The sequence below is a fragment of the Hipposideros armiger genome, unplaced genomic scaffold, assembly GCF_001890085.2.
Source record: "Hipposideros armiger isolate ML-2016 unplaced genomic scaffold, ASM189008v1 scaffold_188, whole genome shotgun sequence".
Taxonomy (NCBI): Eukaryota; Metazoa; Chordata; class Mammalia; order Chiroptera; family Hipposideridae; genus Hipposideros; species Hipposideros armiger.
Genome location: NW_017731538.1, coordinates 962305 through 978094, shown reverse-complemented (window position 1 = coordinate 978094; position 15790 = coordinate 962305). Strand labels below are relative to the sequence as shown.

The 15790-nt window shown below is 42.6% G+C and overlaps 1 protein-coding gene and 1 long non-coding RNA gene across 10 annotated transcripts in view; one reads left to right on the top strand and one right to left on the bottom strand.

Moving 5' to 3' along the window:
- TEAD1 (TEA domain transcription factor 1) overlaps positions 1-477 on the bottom strand; it is a 255672-nt gene extending 255195 nt beyond the window's left edge. For 6 of the 9 annotated variants that reach the window (XM_019652863.1, XM_019652866.1, XM_019652868.1 and 3 more), the window contains exon 1: positions 262-349. The gene's annotated coding sequence lies outside the window, so the exon portion shown is untranslated. Of the gene's footprint in view, positions 1-261 lie in introns of all 9 variants that reach the window. The other 3 variants (XM_019652871.1, XM_019652872.1, XM_019652873.1) reach the window with 1 other exon arrangement.
- LOC109388274 (uncharacterized) overlaps positions 16-15790 on the top strand; it is a 52121-nt gene continuing 36346 nt past the window's right edge. The window contains exon 1 of the long non-coding RNA XR_002125169.1: positions 16-289. This is a non-coding gene — a long non-coding RNA (uncharacterized LOC109388274). The remainder of the gene's footprint in view (positions 290-15790) is intronic.

Here is a 15790-nt window from a genome sequence, read left to right as displayed (position 1 = left end):
CTGTTGCCGCGCGGGCTCCGCAGCGCGCGGCCCAACTTGGCGTCCCGGCAACTCGCGCGGCGGCGCCCGGCCTCTCACCTTGAAGGGGACGCGGGGAGGCGGGCGCGGGGGCCCAGCCCCGGCCCTCCGCGTGCCCGCCCGTCCGCCTGCCGCACACAAAGCAGAGCCCGGAGAGAAGGAGCGGCCCGAGCGGGTCGCACCGCTGGACCCGGCGCCCCGTGCGCCCCTCGCACCCAGCATCAGCCCCGCGCGCCAACTTACCTCGCGAAGGGAGCAGCCGCAGCGCCCGGTGAGTCCGAGGCAAACTTCGGCGCCGCTTCCCCCGCCCTCAGCTCGGAGCCCGGCTCCCTCCCCAGCGCTCGGTCCCCGGGCTGGGCCACCCCACCCCTGCTTAGCACCGCTCCTGCCCCGGGGCCGGTTGGGCGCACTGGGCTGCTGCCCGCGGCTCCGGGCAAAGGTGGACGGGGTGGGGGGGCTTCACTGCATGGCCTGTCCCCGGACGCGGCCGCCCCGGGACCGGGCCCCGCCGCGCGGACTGGCCCGCAGGGTGGAAGCGAGTCTGCAAAGTGCTTGGTGGGCGCCCGCGGCGGGCGGCGGGGCCGCGGCGGCGGCTGCAGAGGCTCGGCTCGGCTCGGGCGGCGCGGCGCGGCGCGAGCGATGCTAAGAATGTTCGGAATGAGGACAGGAATGAAATGAACGCCAGGACCGAACTCGCTCCGGAGGGGTGGGGCCTCGGTGACGTCATGCGGCCTGGGGCCGGGGGCGGGGCCTGCTGCCGCCGGTGACGTCATGGGGATTGGGGCGGGCCCGCCTGGGCCTCCTCGCTGTTGGGGCGCGGGCTCCCCCCGAGGGGCGGCAGGGCGGAGTCTCGCGCCCACGGAGGAGCGGGGCGCGCGCGGGAGCCGCCCTGCCCCCTCCCGGCGCCGGCTCCCGGCTTTGTCCGGAGCTGGGCGGGGCGGGCAGTAGGAGGGCGGCTTGGAGGTGTCTGCGCCCGCGCGGAGATCTCTGGAAACTTGAGTTCCCTCCTTAGGGCGGGCGCCGAGGCTGGAGCTGCCTCAGTTTCCCACCTACAGGACGCGAAAGCTCAGTCGGCCTCTTAGAGCGTTTCTGGACTCGCGGAAATCTGCAAGTCTGGGAAAGAGAAGTTTCTTTTCTGGAAATTCGCGTGGTAGTTCTCCAGCGCGGTGGACGCCTTCCCGGGGCCGGATTCCCAGCCAGCCATTTCTTCTCTTTTCTTTCACTTTATACACCAAGTTCAGGGCTCTCTTTCAAGTCGAAGTCAGTCTTACTGTTGGGAAGGGAAACCTTTAGCATAGCAGAGAAAGGATAATTACAGAGTTTGTAATAACCCTGCCCTGTTAGCACCGTCTTCTCCAAGTCACTCGAGAAATTAAGTTCACTCATCGCTGAGGGTTGTACTTTTCTAAAGTAATGGGTCAGGTAAAAAAACCCTAATTTTAAAAATGCTGCATCCAACAACTTCACTTCATATCTCTCTCTCTCTCTCTCTCTCTCTCTCTCTCTCTCTCGATAAACTTCACTTCAATAATAAGAGAATTATTTTAATGCTACCTTTGGAGGTAGTGACCCAAAAGTAACATAGTAGTCAGTGGGTAAATCAGAAAACAGATGGGTAAAGTTGACCCACTGTGGCAGAACTGTCAAAAGTTTGGGGTAGTTGTAATCTGCGTTTCACTTAGGGGTTCTCAACCTGTGGGTCACGACCCCTTTGGGGATCGACCGACCCTTTCCCAGGGGTCGCCTAAGACCATCGGAAAACAAAAACATATTTACATTACGATTCATAACAGTAGCAAAATTACAGTTATAGAGTAGCAATGAAAATAATTTTATGGTTGGGGGTCACCACAACATGAGGCACTGTATTAAGGGGTCGCAGCATTAGGAAGGTTGAGAACCGCTGACTTAGATCAAAACAGCTAGGCTGGCACTTTGTTCTTCTGTCCAGTGGGGCCACAGGATAAATAATGCTGAACTTATGTACCCCAGAAATCTCCTACATTCATGTAACTGGGGGAAAGGGGATGGGGCTCACTTTCTACGAAATATAACTTTTACTATGGCATTTTTTAAATTGAAATTTTGTTGAGAAAATTGATTTCCATGCAGTTGTAAAAAAATAATACAGAGAAATCGTTTGTTCAGTTCGCCCCATTTTCCTCATGGTAATGCCTTCCAAAACTATAATATAAAATCACAATTGTATGTTGACATTGATACAACCCACCCATCTGACATATCCTGTCTTACTTGTACTCATTTGTATGTGCCTGTATTTAGTTCTATACAATTTTCTCACCTCTGTAGGTATTCACCACCATGGTCAGATCCTAATGCATTTTCTCTAGTTTGCATGCAATAATAAGGTGATACAACGAGGTTCACAATAATGACTCCAGCCATCTTAGCACTGGTTTTTGGAAATGTGTAAATACATAATTAATTTGGCATTAAAACTGTAGTAGGCATGTCTCCCTCCAAATATCATCTTTTAAAAGCACCTGAGCGAGTCTGATGGCAGTGCCAGCCAAACAGTAGTGTTTCTAAACCATTATTTATTGGTCCCTTGCACCTGGGCCTCTTTCAGATTCTAGCTCCCATCTCACAGCCACCTGGTAATACAAGTTCTCCCATTCCTTACTGAATAATGGAAAAATACCTTAGCCTGGGATTCAAAGCTCTTAAAGATGCACTGTGACTTTCCTGACCAGTATTTTCTCCCATCTATGTGCACGTTTTCTGAGACTCATCTTAAAAACCTTTTGTTCCAGGCAGACTACTCACCCAGGTATTTCCTCCCTAGAACCCTCAAAACTCCTTCCTCCGCACTACTTATATTCTGTTAGTTACCAGTGTACTGGGATGCCCCCATATCTGAGACCATAGAAAGTGTACTGGGTCTCATTCAGCTAAGCACACACTGTCCCGGCACCTACACATACATGGGAGTAACTCGTCATCGCTCCTCCGTATCTTTCACACATTTTCACTGTCCTCAACCACCCATAGGTCAGTGCATATAGGACTTATGGGTTTAGGGCCCAGGAGCTATTCACCCAGCATCTAAGGGCAGCAATACTAGCTGCCACCTGCTGAAATGACAGCAGCTACCACCTGCTGTACCTTGGCATTTTGCATTAGCCATCTCAGCTGATCCTATGGCACCTGAACAAGGTAGCCATTATTAGTCCAGTTTATACAGTAGAGGAACTGAGGTGTAGGGAAGTTATCTGACTTGCCCATAGTCACAGAGTCAGAAGAGAGTAGAGCCAGGACCTGAACTCCTTCTGACTTTAGCCCATGCTCATAACCACTGACCTCTACTGCCCCAAAACTGAAATGGATATATATCAAAGCAATAGAATACCAGGCACTGCTCTAAGTACTTTCCATGTATTTAACCGTCACAGTCCCCCTTATGAGGTAGTTACACTATAATTGCTCTCATTTTATAGATGAGCAGGCTGAAGACCAGAGAGGACCAGAAATAATTTGTTCAGGATCATGCAGCTAAAAAGTAGAGTCAGAATTCAAACCCAGGCAGTCCAGCTCCAGAATTCATGCTCTTAACCTTCTACTCAACCGCCCAAACACAGTACTACACTGAACCCAGAAGATCAGCTATCTGCCAGGTGGCCTACCCTGAGATGTAATGGTTATTTGTATCACTAATGATACAAGAGAGTTTGTTGTCCCAAGTATTACCAAGGAAGAAACTAACTTGTAGCACATAAAAGAAACAACAATGTACTTAATGGTAACAAATCATCCTGAGATAGAAACTGTGAGTCTGCCTTAAGCTAGAAGAGCCAGTGGGTTAAAACTTACCCTAAAGAAGCACCTGGCTCAGGAAGCTAATTCTTTGTTAAACAAGTAAAGATGTATCAATAATATTGATACAATTTATCTCATCCCTAAGGAAGTCTAGCACCTCTTCTTATAGGAGTGTAAATTGGTACAATCTGAAAAAGTTTGGTATTAGCTAGTGAAGTTGAAGATATGCATACTCCATACTGAATACCCTTCCAGAGTGTTCTACCAAATTTGGGAAAAGGAATACAGCCAAGAGAAACTCATGTACCTGTGCCCCAGGACACATGTACAAGAATGTTCTCTGGGGCATTTTTTTTTTTTAGCTGAGTCATCCTGCCACCTGTTGGCAGCTCAGTGGCAGCTCAGCTTGGGCTGGGAATCAAACCGCTGTTACTCAGAGCTCAAACTCTTGAGCGAGCTCTTAACCAACTGAGCCACTCGGCCAGCCCCTGGGGCATTCTTGTAGTAACCCCAAACAAGAAACAACCTAAATGTCCACTCATGGCACAAAGGATAAGTGAATTGTGATACAGTCATACAATGGAATACTCTACAGGGTTGAAAACAAAGTATATAGCTACATACAACAACATGGATGAATCCCAAATATATATTTTTGAGTGAAAGAAGTGTGAAATAGAAGAATCCATGCAGTATAGCTGTGTTTATACAAAGTTCAAAAATAAGCAAAATTTAACAGCATTGTTTAGGGATGTATATTTAGGTAGCAAAACTAGAATGAAGTGGGGGGAAAATACCAGATGGAAGAACATGAATAATTACCCATAAATCTGGGGCAGTGGTTATTACTAGGGATAGTGTCGTGATAAGAAAGGAGAGTGAGAGAGGGCTTCTGGGGTGCTGGCAATGTTATAGTTTTGTCTGATCATATGGGTGTTCCGTATACTATGCATTTGTTTTAAGCACTCTTTTTTACATATCTGTTGTAGTTCCCAATTTTTAAACATTAAAAATAAATGTTAAAGAGAGCTGCACATATTCAAACGCCTCCCGTGTGCCCAGGGCTTGATTGCTTCTGAATCCTATCTCCTCTCATAGTCTCATAATACTTTTATTATACACCCAGCCTCTCTTCCAGACCTCTAACTTCACTCTGTGCTGGATCTTTTCCATTAGCATTTAAACATAGTACACAAGTCTCTCCCCCATCTTAAAAAACAACAAAAAGTCATCTTTTATTGCTCTAACCTCATCCCCTACAGTCCTGTCTCCTGCCTTTCACAGCTAAACTTTCTGAAAGGGATTGTCCCTTGACCCTCTCCCATTGGGCTTCTGCCACCATTACTTATTCCATCAAAACAGGTGTCGGTCTAGCCTTCCTGACTCAGTGTAGCTAGCTCCATAGGCCTTTCATCCGCACCATCTCGGCTTGTCCAACATCGTCGACCATCACCTCCCTGAAACATTCTCCCTCTCTCCCTGGCACACTTTTTTTTTTGTTTTCCTCCTACTTCTCTGACTGATCTACTCATTTTTCTTTGCTGACCCATTCTGCCCTAGCTAGTGGTTAAATCTTACAGTTCTGGGTCCTAGGTTTTCTTCCCTTCTCATTTGCTATCCAGCCTCCAGCAGATTCTAGCTAATTCACTTCATTGGTTTCAATTACTATTTGTCTGCTGTTGCTTTGAAGCCATGCACTTGCAATCCACATCTCTCCTTGGAACTCCAGATGTATATATTTAATTTCCTGCTTGACAACATCATCTGGATATCTCAAAAGTATGTCAAACAACCTGTCCAAAACTATGATCTTCCACTGTGAATATGGTCCTCGTCAGGTGTTTCCCATTTCTCTTGAAAGCACCAGAAACCTAAATGTCAGACTTGATACATCCCTACTGGCTGAATACCCTTCCAGAGTGTTCTACCAAATTTGGGAAAAGTCAGTCTAAGATCCTGCATGAGCCAACCCCTCCCCTACCTTTTCAGGCATCTTTTCCTGCTGATAGTGTGTTCCTAGCCCACAGGATAACTTTCAGTTCCTCAGATTTATCATCTTCCCACAGGGCCCTTGTTTCTGTTAGTACAGCTCCTTGGAATACTTTGTCCTCTTTATCTAATTCATTCCTCTCCTCCTGTATATTAGCTCAAATGTTATTTCATCAAGTCGGTTTTTCCTGACCCCCAGGCTTTTATCACATGGTTTTCTATTGTATTAGTTATCTACTACTTGATAACAAATATCTCCAAAACTGTATGCCTTAAACAGTAATAATCATTTATTATCTCTCATGATTTCTGTGGGTCAGGTGTTTGGGAATGGCTTGGCTAGGTGGTTGTGGCCTGTGGTCTGTCATGAGATTGTAGTCAGATATCAGCCAGGAATGCAGTTACCTGAAGGTTTGACTGGGGCTGGAGTTCCCACTTCAAGACTGTTCACTCATATGACTGGCAAGTTGGTGCTGGTTTTTCATCAGAGGGCTCAGTTTCTTTGTACATGTGCTTCTCTCCATATTCCTTGGGCTTGAGATTCTTGACAACATGGTGCCTTGAATTCAAAGCCAAGCATTGAGAAAGAGGGAGGGAGGGAGGGACGGAAGGGAGGAAGGAAGAAAGGAAGGAAGGAAGGGGAGGGGATAAGGAAAAGAGGGGAGGGGTAGGAAACACAGAGGAGGGAAGGGAAGGAAGAGGGAGGGGAGAGGGAGAGGAAGAGGGGGAGGGAAAAAATTACTCATCTTATGAACTAGCTTCAGAAGCCACATAGCATTATTTCTACCATATTCTGTTTGTTAAAAGTGAGTCACTAAGATTGGCCCACATCCAATGAGTCAGGAATTAGAGTCTACCTTTTAGAGGGAGAGTGTCAAAAAATCTGCAAACATGTTTTAAAAATCACCTCACCTACATTCTCCCTTCCTGAACCTAGCACAGTCTGAAATTTTATATAACAGAGTTATAGTATAAAGGTATAGTATATAAATATATAGCATATACAATACTAATGTGATTATTTGATTAATGCCTATCTTCACGTACTAGAACATAAGCTAGTGCAACAAGAATAGTATCTGCTTTGCCTGCCGTTTTATTCCTAGTGTCTAGCACATTCGCTGGCAATCAGTGTGAAATAAATATGAATAAGTTAATTATATGTAACACCTGCAACAGCCTATGTAAGTAGGTATCATTCTTTCTGTTTTATAGATATGGAGGTAAATGGTTGGATAACTTCCTCAAGGACCAAAATTTGAATCTAGGTCTCTCTGATATTAAGTCAGAACTATTTCTAGGACTCCAGACTTAAGACCCCAAAAGAGGCACAGAAGCTACTCTGGCCTGAGTATATCGTCTCCAGTGTGTCCACGTTTCCTCATCAGGAATCCCTGGGATAGCTAATTTGGCTTCCCAGGTATATGGATTTATGGACAGGACTGTCCTTAAGGTAAAAAAACATTCAGAATCTAGTGATGAAAATTTATTCTCCCAAATAATTGATTCTTGTGCGTGTGTTTATCATGAGCACAAAGAAGAAAGTGTAGAGTTTCTGAAACAAGCTTACTCTTGGGAGGATCAACCAGTCATCACTGGGAAAACTAGTGCCTCTCAGTAAATGGCAAACTCTTCTATCTGACTCCATGCATTCCTCCACTCCTTCCTCACTAAGGAGAAAGGGGCCATTCAATAGCTGCTCTGTCCAGTGACGCGACCATTAGTCATCTGTGGCTATTTAAATGAAAGACATTTTAAAATTTCAGTTCCTCAATCACATTAGCCACATTTCAAGTGCTCGAAAGCTATCAGGGAGCCAATGGCTACTATATTGGGAAGTGCAAACATAGAATGTATCGTCACAGAAAGTTCTACTGGATAGCGCTGCTGGAGAACCTTGGTAATCCTAGCCTAGGTAATTCCAAGGCCACGGAAGAAGACAACAATGGGCTGGAGGAATTTACCCACCCCAAATAGAGTTCCAACTCACCTGTAGAAAATGGCCCCTAATCATGGGCCTCTGGGTATCGATTTTCCTCTGCTCTCTCATCTACCCTTTGAGCTATCAACCTCGTTTTAAATAATCACTATGACTCTGCAAACCAAACCACCCCTTGCCTGCTTCCCTGAACCCACTGAGCCTGGGCCTAGCCTGGGACAACACATCTTTTACCCTTCTCTCTGCTTCAAACCATTCCATCTCTGTACTGAGACCAGTCTCTGTCTCTCCTGTCTGAGAGGACATGCTTTCCTTCCTCCTCAAAGATGTCCCCTTCCCCAACTTCTCCATCGGCATGTTTCTGGATTCTATGCCCCTTCACCTCACTGGAGAACTTGCTTCACTAATTGTTCTCTCTCTATCATCTTCCATCTTTCTCTCTCCACCACCACCATTTCTTCAGCCTTCAAGTGGGCACAGCTTCCGCAATGTTGTTGATAACTTTAATTGACCCTTTAGGGCCACCATCTTATTTCCCTACCAAGAGACTCTAAGGAGTTGCCTGCAGAAAGACTCTACATCCTCATTTCCTACCTAGGGCCTGGCTCTCATCTAATGCAGTTGCTTCCCATTTAATAAAATTTGTTCTGGATATGGCGTTCAGGACTCTCCACAATCAGCCCCTGACCAAATGTGTTCCCCCTTTTTCTCTTTGTCACCTTCTAACCACACTCATCTCTTCACTATTCACTACACATGTCTAAAACATTCCTGCCCCTGAATCCTTATTAATACTATTGCTTTTGCCAGAAATACTTGCTCCGGGCACATCCCCTCCATCATTGGAGGCTGAGCTTAAGTCCTTCCTTCTTGATGAAGTCTTTCTGGTAATAAAAACGCACCGTACTTCTCTGACTCCCGCGCCTAAGCATGGACTGACTGGTGCTACTGTAGATTGTTGAATGGATACTTATCTTCCTCGTTGAATTTCAGGGTGCTTCCTGGCAAGGGATTAGCATTCACATCTTTGCACTCCCAAGAGTTTTCAGATGCAGAATCTTGTACACAATGGATATTGAAATATTAGTTGATTGACTCATACACTGACATATCCCATCATCACTTCAAAAGAGGCCAGTGGTAAACCATGCAGCACTATTTTAAATAAGTCTCCTGAAAAGAATACTATGAAATGGAGGCTGTCACAGCTATTAGCTATGTAAATGGCCCGAGGATGAAGGTGGCACATTACAACATAATACACCTCTTTGGAAGATCATGGGACTCTGGGTGTGAATGGGTGCTAGGAACTGCAGAGCTGTACAGTTGGCAAACATCATTGCCATTGTTAATGGGTGGGTGAAAAAAAATTGTGCTTTTTTTTTTTTTTTTTCCCTGTTTGGGGCGGGTAGAGGATTAGTGTAGGGAAAAAAGGTACAGGTTTTGGAGGCAAGCAAAACTTGTCCTGAATCTCAGCCTCATATTAACATATGAAAGTGGGTAAGTTACCTCTTTTTATATTGTAGAAGGATATTATTGGCCTGAGGAAAGGTTTATGATAAAAATATAAACAATATGATATCATGTTTATGATTGGTTTTTAAAGTGTATGTGAATGTATGTGGATGCTCACAAAAAGGACCAGAAAACTACGTGCCAAAATACTATGGATTTTTTTCTTGTTTTCTTTGGGGTTTTCTGTTGCTCAAGTTTAAACACACTGACTTTTATAAAAAAGAACTATTAAGGAAATAATCTGGGTCAAAGAATTACAATATAATACCCCCAAAGCACCTGCGTTTCAAGTAGTTTAAATTATTTCTTTGGGGTTAAAGGTATGTGTGTTTTTCTTTCAACCATCTCAAATATTCAGAAAAGAGAGGAAGTTGCGAAATGACACCCCATCACTCTCAAATTCTTTATTGTGTCTTTCCTCCAAACAAGAAAATTCCAGTATACAGGCACACCTCAGAGATATTGTGGGTTCGGTTACCGGCCACCAAAATAAAGTGAGTATCACAATCAAGCAAGTTGTAATCTTTTTGATGGTGGAGAATCTAGCCCTCAAATTGTAAAAAACACAGTATCTGTGAAGCACAATAAAGCGAAGCACAATAAAATGAGGTATGCCTGTAGAACCTTATACAACCATGTAAATTAGGAAATTAATACTGACTTCTAATCCTCAAACTGCATTCAGATTTCCCTAATTATCTAATAGTGGCCTTTACAGTCCCAAATTATGTGTTGCATTTTGTTGTCCTGTCTCTGTAGTCACCCTTAATATAGTCAATTCCTCAGCATTTTCTTAAGCTTCATGATTCTAATCATTTTGAAGATTATATGTCAGCAGATTTTATCCCTTTATTGGGGCTTATGGTAGCCAGATCTCATCTCCTAGTATTCACGTCCTTGTGTAGTCCCCTCCCACCCTGAACCGGGGTGACCCGTGGGACCAGTGGCATACTGCCAGAGTGGTGGTATGTGTCTAGAGGGTAGGTCATAAAAGATAGTGCAGCTTCTGCCTTGGTCTCTTGCATTGCTTGCTCTGGGGGACACCAGACATTGCATCATGAGGACACTCACTTGTAAAGAAGCCCTCATAGAGATGAGTTAAAGTATTTCATTAGCAGCCACACCACCTTGCCAACCATGAGGCTAAGCCATGAGGATTCTCCAGCAACCTCAGAGGACAGCCTAAGCCAGAGCCACCCATCCAAGCTGCTCCCAAATTCTTGACCCACAGAAACTGTGAAAGATAATTATGTGTTTTAATCCATAAATTTGGAGGGTAGCTTTTGACACAGCAATAGCTGACTAATTAATACAGGTTTGTCTGTTTCCTCGTGGTCAGATACACGTTACCCATCTTTGGCAGGCAGATCACAGCATGCTGTGTGCTCCTGACTGCATCCTGTCATGCCATGCATGATTTCAAGTTGTCCCATTATTGGTGATGTTAAGTGAGGTCATTGATTAAGGTGGTGTCTGCATTGTGTCTCCACTATAAAGACACTCTATTTGTGTGTCTGCAATTAATTAATTTGTGGGGAGTAACTCTGATGCTATCTAACTATACTTTGTCTCACCAAACTTTCACTTCATCTATTTTTATATCTGCACACATGCTTGGACTCCTATTTTATTGGATGGGTTATAACCCCATTACTGTCGTCATTGTGATGATCAAATCATGCCATATTTAGCTAGTCAGAGCCCCTTCAACTGGTTTTTGTGTCCTTTTGACATGTCTTCATTTTTTGAGCATTTTGCAACTTTCCAAAAATTACTCCCAACACGTCTAATACTTTCCTTGGCCAGCTCTTGAATTAGCCATTTCACCAGAGACATGATTCCTTTTAGTGGAAAATGATTTTTAGAAGTCAAGATCTGGGTGCTAGGTATGCTCATTGCTACTTCCCTCGGTACATCTTAATGGGCAGAGTTAGGTACTATATTTATATATTCACACATATGTTTGCCTCTATATTTCTCTATCTCTCTATATATTTACAACCATGAGTTTACATGGGTACCTCCAATTCCAGCCAAATACCCTTGGATTTAGTTTTCTTTTAGTCATCTCTTTTGCACATTTGCAACTCTCTTCTCCAACAATGAGAAAACTGGCTCTCGTTTTATTTAATATATGATCTGAACAATCCTCTATTGTAACCAGTTTTTCTTCACCACTTCCTGCCTCCTCCCCACCCAACATGGATGCCCTCTTCACCCCTCTTAGTTTCCTAACCTCCACCCTGGGGACATCCTTTTCCAGCCAATCCAACGTGGTGGATTAGAGATCCCAAAGACCCTTTGTATCAATTTCCTATTGATGTGTAACAAACCACCCCAAAAGCTTAGTGGCTTAAAACAAAAATAATTTATTATCTCTCACAACTCTGTGGAGTGGCTGAGGGATTCTGCTTGTCTTGCCTGAGCTCACTCATGCGGCAGCATTCAATTAGTGGTTTGGGTGGAGAATGGCCATTCTCAGATGTCCTCACTCACCTATCTATCTCAGCTGAGATGGCTGCAATGGCTCAGCCTTTCTCCTCATGTGGTCTTTCATCTGGGTCTTCTTCATGTGATGTTGGAAGCCTTCCAGGAAAGCAAAAGCCGAAAGACCTCTTAAGTCACTTACACCACATTCTGTTTGTCAAAGCAAGTCACAGCACGGCCCAGATCCAAGGGGTGGGGAAACAGACTTCACTTCCTGATGGCGGGAGCTGGAGCAGCCAAGTTACATCACAAAAGAGCACCGATGCAGGGAGGCATAATTCCCGGGGCGGGGGGCAATTAGTATAATAGTTTGATAGTTTGGCACACTTTCCTAATTAAATGGTAAAAATATCATTTGAAATATTAAAAACAAACAACCAGACAAACAAACATTATTCTAAATGTTTTCCTGAACTGAAAAAAACGCAAAGAATCCACAGGACCCTAAACAAAGTACAAGCAGGAACCTTGGGAGGCAAGTGACCCCCAGATTTGTCTCTTTCCCTGAGAGTTTCTGGCGACACTGAAGACATTATCTTTATAGCTATGTGGGGCATGGGGAATAGAAGGAAAAGCTGGGGGCTACAAAAAGCAAGGTATCAAATGTGAGACACTTCCATAAAGACGGGACCCCACCCTCAGTGTAAAGTGAACAAGAAAAACAATCGTACTGGAAAACAGGAGACAGCAAGAAAAACTTGCATACATGCCTTGTCCTTGGTGCCAGATGTTGTAGAAAAGGATCATCTGAAAACGTGTGACCACAGACTTGAACATCACATGGATTTACAGAGTTTTCTGAAAAGAAAAAATGCAAGCTAATGGTGTTATTTAAGATGGTCCCCTGTTGTGAGGCCCCTAGTTGGCTGAGAGGTGCAAATGTAAAGCTTCCCTGGAAAAATTCAAACTCAATTCAGGCTCCTAAGAATTCTGCAGATGAAGTTTCAACAAAAATGAGAAATTCACTATACAACAAAATCACAAGACATTAAGAGGCAAAGGCATTATCTGTGAGAATCCACAGTAAAACACACAGGACATTAATAGAGCATATTTATGTATCCAGATGCTGGGCTATAAGACACAGACTTTGAAGTAACTAAGTTTAATATGTGTTATGGACTGAATTGTGTCCATATTGTGTCCATACAGGGTCAGGCCCTAACCTCCAATAGGACAGTATTTGGAGTAAGGAAGTAAATAAGGTTAAAAGAGGTCATAAGGGTGAGGCCCTCACAGAATTAGTGTCTTTATGAGAAAAAAAAAAAACACCAGAAAGCTTACTCTCTGTTCACCATCTGAGAAGGTGTCATCTGTCATCTGGAAGCCAGAAAGCAAGATTTCGGCCGGAACCAGACCATTCTGATCTCCTGATCTTGGATTTACAGCCTCTGAGCTGTGAAAAAAGACTGTCTGTGTTTAAACCACCCAGGGTATGGTATTTTGTTATGGCAGCCTGAGCTAACTAATACAGTATGTTGAAATAAATATAAGGCAAGCTTAAAATACAGCCATGGAATAACTTCGCAGAATTGAGGAAAGTTCACATAGAAATTCTCAAAATTAAAACTTTCAAAGTTGAAAGTAAAAAAAACCCATTTGAAAAATGGGTTCCACCACTGGAAATAGATTCTAGCTCTGAGGAAGAATAAGTGAGCTGGATAATAAAACTGCATGAATTTGTATAGAATATAAAGGGATTGAAATTATGAGAAAAATAAGATATGGTGGATATAGTGAGAAGGCCTAGCATATGTCTAGTAATATTTCCTTAAAGAGATGATGGAGATTGGAAAATTGGAGCCCTCACACATTGCTGATGGGAATGTAAAATGGGGCAGCCACTTTGGAAAACAGTTTGACAGGTCCTAAAAATTTTAAACATAGGGTTTGTGTATGACCTGGAAATTCCACTACTAGGTGTTTACACAATAGAAATGAAAACATACATCTACACAAAAACTTATACTTAAATGTTCACGGCAGCATATTCACAATAGCCAAAAAGTAGAAACAACCCAAATGATGAATGGATAAATAAAAGGTGGTGTGTCTATACGATAGGATATTATTTGGCAATAAACAGAAATGAAGTACAGATATATACAACATGAATGAATCTCAAAAATACTATGGTAAGTGAAATAAGTCAGTAACGATCACATATTGTAGGATTCTATTTATATGAAATGTCCAGAATATGCAGATATATAGGGGAAAAAAATAATAAATTCATGATTTCCTAGAATGAGGCAATAGCAAGTGGGGTAGAGATGGGGAATGACTGCCAATAGGCACAAGGATTCTTTTGGTGGTAAAGTGTACTAAAATTACGTTATGGCCATGGTCCACAATTCTAAATATAAAAAAACACCTTATACAGATACACTTGATGAATATAAATTATATATCAATAAAGCTGTTTAAGATTAGATAAAATAGGAAAGAGGAGATATTCAAATTCATAATGACATGATTTTCCAGAAGCGTTGAAAACATGTATCTTTAAATGCTGGAATTCCAATAAAACCCAAGCAGGATAAGTAAAGATGAAAGCCATATCTGGACATATCATCGCATAACTGAAGAACACCGAAGAAAAAGAAATTAAGATTTAAAAGCATCCAGAAGCAAAAGACCGTCATGTATAAAGGAGCAACACTGATTGCTCTCTGACTTAACAGTAGATCTAAGGAAGCTAGAAGACCATAGAATAACATCTTCATTGTGCTGAAAGGAAATAAACTAAAATTCTAAACCATGTATAAACGATGTATATACGTATATGTGTGTGTGTGTGTGTGTGTGTGTGTATATATATATATATATATATATATATATATATATATATATATAATAAATTTCAAGAATGGGTTAGAAATTATTAAAATCTTCAGACTGATACAAATATGAGCGATTACACCACCCACAGACATTCATGAAAGGAGATTTTAAGGGATGTACCTCAGCCAAAAGGAAAATGAACCCATGTGGAAATCGGAGCAGCATGAAGGAATGATGAACATATTTATAAATATGTCAGTAACCCTAAGCAAACATTGTATACAATTTTAAAAATACATTGCCATACTTGTGGAGGAGTGCTGACTAGAATAAAGGTACTGGGCGACAATATCATATAAGGTGGGGGATGAGTTCATGTGTCCTATGATGGTTGATGGCTAGTCTCCTAACAGCCAACTCACCACTTCCAATGTTCATCCCTAATAGATTGTGCTGCACCTTTTTTTCCAGTATGACCACTGTTTTAACCAGATCCGTTCTCACTTTTCTCCCTTTAACTCCTACATTCCAACTCCTGTCTTAGTTGCTACTGGCACACATCAGTGAGTGACTGACTAGGCCTGTTGGAGCAGTTTTTTCTTTAAATATGAAAAAGCTTGAACAGGCCCATACAAGGATCAGGTTCTTAAAATTGTCTTCGTTCCAAACTGGTCTTTTAAATTTTAGAATGCTGTTTTCCTTTCGATTAAAAAATAAGACATTAATTAAAATTTAGAAGATAATAAAAATATAAAGAAAATAAGTATTGCTTATTGTACTATATCAAAAAACTACTCACTAGATATGTAAAAAAACATTTTACACTGTTTCTGTTGTATAAAATACAACAAATAAGCAATGTAACAAATAGTTATGTTTCTACCACTTAGGACTGAAAATTGTTAACATTTTGTCATATTTACTTCTAGACAGTTCCTTACATTTGCATAGCCTAGAATAGATTGCAGAGAGGCCCACATATCTTATGTCTAAATATTCAAGATCTAAATCAAGTCAGCAAACTGTTTAAGTATATTTTACCCTCCTACAATGACAAGTATGTTTTAATGACAAAAAATTATAAAGCTGGGGTGGCAGGTTAGCTCAGTTGGTTAGAGTGCAGTGCTCATAACACCAAGGTTGCCAGTTTGATCCCCACATGGGCCACTGAGCTGCACCCTCCACAACTAGATTGAAAACAACTACTTGACTTGGAGCTGATGGGTCCTGGAAAAACACACTGTTCACCAATTAAAAAAAAATTATAAAGCTATATTTTTT